Raw genomic sequence first — 9,833 nt, 5'->3', positions numbered from 1 at the left:
TAGAAGGTGGCCAAACGTGAAGTCCATGCACAATTCACAACTAATCATAAATCATGGAACATGGATCACCAAATTCAGCAGCAATTGAAGTTATCACATAGCAAACCAGAAACCACACATACACCGATACACAAAAGATTGAGACCATATGTTATAACTTTAATTCAAACTATTAAAAATTAGGTAAACAGTTGAATTAATCTTTTGAAATAAAGTAATGAAAAAGGAAAAATCATTATGAATTGCGTGCTAAAGTAAAGTTCAAAGGCAATCATGCAAAAGAAGAAGGACTAATATATTTCTGGTATGTGTGGATTAAAATAAGACCAATTGGATGGGTGTGGTTAGTTTTTGTTGTGCTCCAAAAAAGAAAGCACTGGTTTTTCTAGAATGGATTCGATAAGTTTGGTAGGTTGATTGTTTCGTTCCTGCGCCGCCGGCAGAGTCACTGTGACAAAATAAATTAGATTTTTTATTTATTCATTTGTTTATTGTAATTATTCAAATTTAAACTTATTATTTATTATAAAATTAACTAAATAATTCTCAAATATACTTTTTAAATATATAAATAATAAACATTAAAATACAGTTAATATATTAATAATAATAATTCTATAATATATTATTAATATTATGATCTAGATCATTTTTATAATAAAGTAAAAATTAATGAACACATTATTCAATATATGAGTAATAACAATTTTAATTTTTCATCTCTTTAAACTAAATTAATAATTCTATTTAGTATCTTTGCACTAAAACATATATATATATATATATATATATATATATATATATATATATATATATATATATATATTATGGAAATTATTTATAAACTCAACAAATTCAAAGCATCAATAATATTATTAAGAGGTAAATATCAAATCGGTACCCAAAATATTTTGGCGCTGGCAAAATAGTACCTGATTTTTGTTATTGACAAAATAGTCCCTAAAAAATTTTAAAATTTGACAAGCGTGTCCTCAAACTCGCCAGAACAAATCTCCAACAAGTAAAATGATGACGTGGCCACCATATTTTGATGACCTGGCAAACCACCACTAAAGCCCCCTCCCCAACACACACTCTCCCTCCCCGACACAGCCCCGCTCCCAACGCACATTCCCCCTTCCTCTCCCTCCCCATCGCAACCCCCTCCCTATCGCAGCCCCCTCCCCAATGCACACTCTTCCCTCCCTTCGTCAACACCCACACAACTTCCACAAGTACCTAAAACCCGGTGCCCTGGTCCAAATCCGCAATTTGCGTATCATCAGCGCCAGATCTCACTGGATCGGCTCTATCTGCCAGATCTCTCTCCGTCACACTTCTCCTCTTTCCTCCTCATGGCATACGCCGCAGGACGCTACCGTCGCTCAGTGTAACACCCTAACTGTTAGCACGTCATGATCGTACCAAAAGTAAGGCGTTACGGACCTGATTTCTTTTATTATAAATTTACTATTGAGCCTTTACGTCGATATCGCGTTTCCGTTTTTAAGAAAATTTCAGAAAATAGATTTTAGTAATTAAAAATCACATAACAAAAGATCTTCAAATAATAATAATCACATAATTACTAATAATAATAGATGTTATACGATTAAATTCAATGTAAAACTCAAATACAATACCTATCCCTCTGGATAAAATAAAAACCCTAAAGCAACAAGGACGAGGGAACTCTATAAAAACAACAGGAATCACAAGTAAATCTACGAATCATCTGCAACTTTTTACTGAATCTCCGAACCTGTGTCACTGAAAGGGTGGAAGATTTGGGGTGAGAACAAACCACACGTTCTCAGTAGGGAATGGGAATGCCGTAAAAGTAATGATATAAAGTACAAATAATTAACTTTACTCAATAAAAATATATTTTTATCAAACCCTTTGAAAATACTCTTGGTTCTACTTTAGATAATTAATTACTTCCTTTTAAAATCTCTTAACTCAAAACAAAACTTAAATATAAAAATTAGTCACATTTTCTGTCTCTCAGCCACATAGTTAATCCTCCGTCAAATGTCAACTCGTAATCACTTTAATACACTCACAAACAAGTAGTGCAAGCAAGAGATTCAATTCAATGTACAAGCAAGTCACAACAAGACAAACAATACAATCACAAAGTAATAAGACAAGCAAGCGCAATCAAATGCAAATGTGCAAACAACATGATGCATGTCTATCCCTAACGCAGGCCATGAGCTCATGTGTCGGTTGCCTACCCGCTCCCGACATTATCCGGGCACAAGTCCCAGATATGGCTTTCCAGATGCATCAGTGTGCTTATAAGTCGTACGGCTAGGCCGCATCAGTGTGACTTTCCAAATCAATAAGCGTACATCTGGAAAACAGTTCTCAGTGTGTGGGCGTCCCCACTTTACATTTGGCACTAAGGCCCAAACAATGTCACATCTGCTCTCCTGTGACAGACACTTCATTAATTAATATATTCTTTAAATCCTTGTTCTCTGCTCTCCTGTGGCAGAGATTCCTTTTCTTAATAAACTGAGCTCAAATCTTTACTTAAAACAAAATCTCTCCTTAAAAGATTGGGTTTAAAACATTATATTTTTCTTAATAAATCAAACTTTAAAATAGAATAAATTTTCCTTAACTAAATATATTTTAAATAATTTAATTTTCCAAAACCAAATCTTTTAAAATAACTTTTCAAATAAAACCTCAGATTTTATAAAATTTCGGCGGCATTTTCTCTAAAATTCGGTCTAAACCACCCTTACGGGTTCCTTATTCCTCAACAATTCACCAGCCTTTTTCTCAACAATTCTCAAATCAGCGAAATTCTTAGTAATCAGAAAACAGTCACATTCAGAGCAATAATCCATACTCAATAACATTACTATTATTAATATATATATAATTATTCAATTAATTTTGTAGGCATTCTAAATTAAAAACGTTTATCTTTAAAAATAAATTCCCTACCTTCATACGAAATTAAAATTATCGAAAGTTCCGGAGAAGCTTTCTGACCGAGCTGCTGAAGGAGAAAGCGTCAGAAATCGTCTGTGCTTCCTAGAACTCCAGTTAACCGAACTTAAGGGGTAGGGGAGCTACGTCACCGTCGACTTCCACTGGACAAAAATAACGCCAACACGTAGAGGAGAAGGATACGAACACTTTTATCGGATTAGATTTTTTATTGGAGTTACGGATCGCGAGAAATTGAAGGCAGAAATTTGATGGGTTACGGTTCTCTCTCTTTCTCTCTCGGTCACTCTTTCCCTTTTGCATGCAATGAGTTTGAAACTGAATGATAAAGTTTTGTTGAGAAATGGATGCTTATGTGTCATCCATTTGATCTTCCGTCATATATATATGTACATGCATGCATAAGCCTTTGCCTTTTTGTTTTTTCTTTGTTTCCTTAGTGAAACCACCGAAGGACCCTAGAAATAATAATAATAATAATAATAATAATAAAATTTAATTTAATTACTTTTAAGAAAATAATTTTCTTTAAATAAAATAATAGATCATAATTAACTCATTAGTTAATTATTTAATTTTCGAAAATTTGGGGTCTTACACTCAGCCTCAGGCCAACGCTGTCGTTTCCACTAACAGTTTTTCGTTCTTTGTTGCAAGGATCTATGGACCTCATTGTCCAATTGAAAACATTGCTTCGTTTATGATTTTCATTGCCAAACCTTATTGTGGCTACGATAGTGGTGATGGTGGTCCTTGATGGTTGAGATTGTTGTTGTTGTTGATGTTGAAGTTGTTGTTGCTGTGAGTGGTGGTGTTGAAGGAGGGAGGGGGAGTGATGGAGGTTCTGGTACCATTTTATCAGTTTTAGAATCTTTCGAGTACCGATTTGGTATTTATCTCTATTATTAATCTATTAATAATACAGATTGTCATAAGGGAGTCACTCAGATAAACACGTTTAAAATGTCTTTTTTTTAAAGATATTTTTTAGTCATTAAAATTCGATACATATAATTGATTAAACTATGTTATTTTTATCAAAATTATATCAGATAAATTGAATTGGCCAAAAAATCAATAAACTATACCTTGAATCGGTTTAAATTAATATTTTTTTATAAAAAATAACTATAATATTCTTATTATAAAAAATGACTAAAATACTCTTTTTATTATATATATATATATATATATAAATTTTGAGAATCTTAAATTCTAACCCTTCTCTTTTCTCTTTGTCGTTATAGGATTAGGATTTAGGATTTCAATATATATATATATATATAAAGAAGTATTTTAGTTATTTTCTATAAAAAAAATATTAATGTAGATCAGTTCAAAGTTTGGTTTATCGATTTTTTGGTCAAATTAATTTATCTGATCTAATTTTGACAAAAATAATACTATTTAATCGATTATATGTATTAAATTTTAATTACTAGAAAACATCTTGATCTGAGTGACTCCCTTATCATAAAGTTACAAATCGATAAAGATTTATCAATATAAGAATAACATGGATTAATTAAAATTTTACGTATATTAAAATTCAATTAAATTTACATATATTTTACTCAAAATCAATTAAAATTTTATGTATATTTTGAGTAAAATATATATAAATTTAATTAAATTTTAATATACTTAAAATTTTAATTAATCTACATTATTCTTATATTGATAAATTTTTATCGATCTATAACTTTATGACAATATGTATCATTAATATATTAATAATATTATTGATGCTTTGAGTTTGTTGAGTTTATAAGTGGTCTCTATAATATATATTATGTTTTTATTTCGTTTAGTATTAGTAGCCTACTCATAGTGAATTTTAATACAAAGATAACAAATAGAATTATTAATTTAGTTTAAAGAGATAAAAAATTAAATTTGTTATTACTCAAAAAAAATTTACTATATATCAAATAATATGTTTATTAATTTTCACTTTATTGTAAAAATAATCTAGAACATAATACTAATAATATATCATAAGATTATTATTATTAATGTATTAATCGTATTTTAATATTTATTATTTATATATTTAAAAATTATATTTGAGAATTATTTATTTAGCTTCCTAATGAATTATATTTTAAATTTGAATAGCTTGTTAATTAGTTTGTACTTATTATACTATATATTTAATAATTTATTAAAAATAATATTAATATAATTATTAATAAAAAATAATTTAAAAAAATATTATTTAAAAAATAAAGACAAATAAACTTTTAACTAATTTAAATTTAGAGACAATTAGATCTATATTTATTTCTAAACCTCATACGTTAGTGTTTTCTGTTTAAAATTATCAGAAAAACACCCACAAAAACTGTCATATTGTGTCACAAAAATAAAGATAAAGGACAAAAACAAAAAAAAATATTTTTATTTTAAAAAATTGCATTATCACTCTAAAAAATAAACAAAAACTAGATTGGTAGCTCACTCAATCTATAATATCTCATTACACTTCATAGACAGGTATAATAACATAAAATTCCGTAATATTCTTGAATGTTGAGTGATATATATATATATATATATATATATATATATATATATATATATATATATATAAAGAGAATATTGGACAAAATTAATGTATATATTTTTTTTTTAAAATATTTTTTATTAAGGTGAATTATATAATAAAAATGTAAGTTTACAGATCTTTTTTTTATAGGATGAAAAAGAAATTGAAAAAATTAAAACCCACATTTTGAATATTAATAAAATAATAAAAAATAACTATAAAAAATTTATATTTCCTCTGTATAACTTCAATCTATATAGGAGAGTGCCCCTTTTATTAAATATAATTTATAATTTTTTTAATTATCAAATTCGAATCCATAATTTTGTAGCTTTAATGTAATATGCTTACTATTTCGATTAATATCAAATTTAGTACTATTATTTATATCTAATTTATAAAAAAAGGAATTAATAAATAGTACACTAGCATATATAAAATCCTTGAAACAAAAGCAGAGATATCAGAGCAAATAAGAATAATAATAATACAATTTTTTTAAACAAGTAGTTTTTAGTATTTTTTATTATTATTTGATCAATATTAATAATAAATTATTTTAATAAATAAATTTTATTAATTTATGTGTATAAATTTTAAAAAATTTAGATATAAATTGTATTAATTTATGTGTGCAAACTCTGATAAATATAAATACAAATAAATTATATACTCTTTATATGTAAAATATCTGTAAATATAAATGCAAATTATTGTTAAACAAAATAAAAAATAATAATATTTTTGGATATCTAATATAACTAGTAATAATAACAAGAATAAGAAGAATAAAAAATTAAAAATGCTTGGCGGAGGAGTGCAGTTTTGTACTTAATCCACCAAACAAAAAGTTCAGACTTAAAAGCCAAGAACCTGAAATAGAAAAATATTCCAGTATAAAGATTTGATCAATTATAAATAAACATTAGAATTCATATTGATATGCCAAAAATTGGATCTCCATAGCAACCTTTCTAGTTAGCATGATGGGCATCGCACCATGTGTGTGATAAGAACAAAACGTAGTGTCGTTAAGCCAGCTGAAGAGACACCATTGACCACACTAGACCTATCATTGATCGATAAGATACCTGTTCTAAGGTGCGATGCCAGAACGTTGCATGTGTTCAGCCATGGCCCTGAAGCTGCAAGTGTCATAAGAGAAGCCTTGTCTAGAGCATTGGTTCCTTATACCCTCTTGCTGGGCGCCTCATTCACAAATCGGAACAAAATGATGAAGCAGGGTGCCTCCAAGTTCAATGCTCCGGGGACGGTGCCTGGTTTGTTGAGGCTTCTACTGATTGCACTCTTCAATCTCTTCATTTCTTTGATGACATTCAGTCTATTCCGTATGATCATCTTCTTCCTGATGATGTTCCTCAAACCGAAGGCATTGACCCCCTTGTCAAAATGCAGGTATATATGTCTTTGATTTGATAAACTTTAGTTAGTTAACTAATAAAAGATTTTGATTATTCAAGTTCACCAATACATGACCAACAATATTTTTGGCCTAACACTTGGAAAAAAAAATATTTTTTAAATTTTAATTAAGTATTAAATTTTAAATTTTAAATACAGATTTATAAATTCTAATAGTGTAAAAATATTAATATTAATAAGTTTTAATTTTATTCCGAGTCATTAATCAGATATAACCTAATCTTGATATATAATATGAACTAATTTTTATTATAAACATATTAATTGTACACAAAAAATCAATTATCAAATTAATTATGTATATATAATATATGTTAAAATATATAAGGTACAAAATAAATATCACATATATTTATACAAATACATAACGGATTTTTTGGACAAGTTTTTTAAAAAATAATTTTTTAAAATAATTTTTTAAAAAAATAAAAAAAAAATTTAATGTTTAAATATTTTATATAAAAATATTATTTATTTATTTATTATATTAAAATATTTAAAAAAAATTATAATTTCTAAAAAATGTATATTTTATTTTTTTAATATTTTTATTTTTACTTTTAAAATTTTTTTAAACTCATTAAAAAATCTTTAAAAATAATATTCGTATACTAAAATTAGTCCCTAATTACTTTTAAAAAAGATTTTATTATTCAAGTTGACCAATACATGACCAACAATAATTTTGGCCTAACACTTGGAAAAAACATTATTTTTTAAATCTTAAATATTAAATTTTAAATAACAAATCATAAATTTTAAAAGTATAAAAATATTAATATTAATAAAAGTCTTTAATTTATTTTGAGTCATTAATTAGATATAACATTAACTAACTTCTATTATATACATATTTGTTGTACATAAAAATTAGTTATTAAATTAGTGATGTATATATAACATATATTAAAATATGAAATATAATAAGATTATAACTTCTAAAAAAGGAGTACTAGGAATTAGCAGAATTTGTGATATGTAGTCATCAATTAACTATTATTAATATTTTTAATAATGTGAAATAACATCTAATAATTAAGTACTAACTAAATTTTAATAATGGTAATGCTAGGGGCTAACAATTTTGGTATTTTATAATCATTAATTGGCCATCAATAGTATTTTTAATAGTGTGAGATTACATCCAATGATGAGAAATCACTCACTTTTCTTTTGATGATTAAGTGCCGGTCAGAAAACACCAAAATTTAAACTTTTCCTTTTAATAAAGGTGCTGTAGGCTTTCTCATTTTTTTTTTATAAACATGCTCCATAACTAATTTAGTGGCAAATTTTTTGTGGGCGGGTAGTTTTTTGTTTTGATTTTGGTTGCCCGTTAGATTGAATGATTTTTCATGCATCTTATGATCAGGTGACACAATTTGGATGTGGAGGATTTGTGATAGGCCTCGTATTCTGCCACACCATATGCGATGGCCTTGGTGCTGCTCAATTTCTCAACGCCGTAGGGGAGCTAGCTAGAGGTCTTCACAACCCCACCATTGAACCGCTCTGGCACAGACACTTCGCTCCCTCACCACCACCATCACCGTCGCCACCTCCACTCCCTAAACTACCACCAACCATGCCAAGCTACAAGCTAGAACACGCTACCGTAGACATCCCCATGCATCGAATCAACAACCTCAAGCAAGACTTTCAGCGGCTCACCGGACTCGCTTGCTCTTCCTTCGAAATCGTAGCCGCGGGATTATGGACAAGCAGAGCAAGAGCCATTGATTTCGAATCCAACGCCGAGCTGAAGCTTGTGTTCTTCGCTAACTGCCGTCAAATCTTGGACCCTCCTCTCCCCGCTGGCTTCTACGGCAACTGTTTCTTCCCAGTGACGATCACCGCTTCCTACGAGTCGCTCAGAGACGCGTCGCTCTTCGATGTGGTGAAAATGATACAAGATGCAAAGACCAAATTACCGTCCGAGTTTGGCAAGTATTTGAAGGGTGACTGTTGGGATGACCCTTTTGCCCCTCCTTTGAGCTACAGGACGCTCTTCATATCGGAGTGGGGGAGGCTGGGATTCAACCAAGTTGACTTCGGGTGGGGTCCACCGGTACACGTGGTGCCCATACAAGGGTCAAGCATAATCCCCGTAGGAATTGTGGGGTACATGCCTCTCACCCTCCTCCCAAACAAAGGAATTCGTTTGATGACGTGGTGCGTTGAACAAGATCATCGCCATCCCTTCCTCCATCAAATGCATGCTCTCATGGATTATTATTATTATTATTATTATTATTATTATTATTATTATTATTATTTTTACTATTATTATTATAAGCTCTTTTTTAATATCTCTCAATCAATAATGCATATGCTAAGGTCTTTGCCTATTTAGTGTTTACGTGATCCCATGAAATAAAAATATATCATTTATACTAAACATAAAAATAGTTAATATATATAAATATATATTATTTAATTTATTTTTAAGATATATTTTATATTTTAATATATATTTTATATTAATAATTAATTTTAGTAATTATTTTTAGTATATTTATAATATAGTTAATATGGTAAAAATGCATGTTCTGAAAATAATTAAATAATAATATTATATATATTAATTAATGAGTTATAACTCAAATGGCATAGTCTTTTCATATTCATTTAAGATATTGTATTCGAGTCTTTTTATCTTCAATAAAAAAATATTATATATATTAAAATATTAAAATTAGTATTATTATAAAATATATATTAAAATATACAATAAAAACAGGGAGGACATAAGAGGCGAGTGGAGGCCTCGACCCTATCTTTTTTTAAAAAAAATTAATAATAATAAGTTATTATGCATATTTAATTTAAAAAAAATTATTTAGTATTTAGTCTAGTATAAATAAAAGTTCAG

General features: G+C 28.2%; 1 pseudogene; it reads left to right on the top strand.

The window, feature by feature from the left end:
• The first annotated feature begins 6,470 nt into the window (after positions 1-6,470).
• Positions 6,471-9,314, top strand: LOC112756650 (acyl transferase 4-like; annotated as a pseudogene).
• Positions 9,315-9,833: the final 519 nt, after the last annotated feature.

The sequence above is a fragment of the Arachis hypogaea genome, chromosome 16, assembly GCF_003086295.3.
Source record: "Arachis hypogaea cultivar Tifrunner chromosome 16, arahy.Tifrunner.gnm2.J5K5, whole genome shotgun sequence".
Classification (NCBI taxonomy): Eukaryota; Viridiplantae; Streptophyta; class Magnoliopsida; order Fabales; family Fabaceae; genus Arachis; species Arachis hypogaea.
Note: the sequence above shows the minus strand (reverse complement) of the source record. Positions and strands in the feature narration are given on the sequence as shown.